This window comes from Calidris pugnax, unplaced genomic scaffold, assembly GCF_001431845.1.
Source record: "Calidris pugnax isolate Ruff unplaced genomic scaffold, ASM143184v1 scaffold421, whole genome shotgun sequence".
Classification (NCBI taxonomy): domain Eukaryota; kingdom Metazoa; phylum Chordata; class Aves; order Charadriiformes; family Scolopacidae; genus Calidris; species Calidris pugnax.
This window is the reverse complement of record NW_015091166.1, coordinates 207,022-207,680: the sequence shown is the minus strand read 5'-3', so window position 1 is coordinate 207,680 and position 659 is coordinate 207,022.

Sequence of the window (659 nt, the reverse complement as noted above, 5' to 3'; positions counted from 1 at the left end):
CCCCACCGCACCAGAGGCCCCTGGAGGTTGCTCACCGGGATTCCTCCCACCCGTGGCCCCCCCGCCAGTGCCCACCCGGGGGGGGGCTCCACACAGCCCCCTCCCCAGGCACCCCCTGCCTCCCAAAGCCTCCCAAAACCGGCGGGATCGAGGCCGTTGCCGCTGGGGAGGGGGATGCCAGCACCGGGCACCCCGAGCCCCCCCCTCCCTGGCACCGGTCGGTCATTGAGGGTCACCGGACCTCGTCCCGCTGCGGTGCCAAGACACGGGTGGAGGGACATCGGTGATGGGGGCACCCGGTGCTGCCCGGCCCGGGATCTGGGGGGGCTGAGCAGGGCCAGAAAGCCCCTTCCCAAGTTCCCGGGGGGACCGGGCTCCTCCGGTGACACCGGGCAACCCCAGCAGCGCATCCCGTGGCGGGGGCACGTCAAGGCCCGGGGCTGCCCCACGCGTGACGGGGGACCGCGGGTGCGAGGAGGGGGGCAGCGGACACGGGGCCTGGCTCGAAGGAGGTGGGGGGCTCCCTGCTCCCGAGGGGGCGGCCCCGGACGTGGCCGGTGCTTCGAGCACGGAGCGTTCACGGGCGTGGAGGAGCGATGGGAGGGTCGCGGGGACCGAACCCGGGACCGGCAGCCCCCGCCCCGCCCCGCCGGTACCGG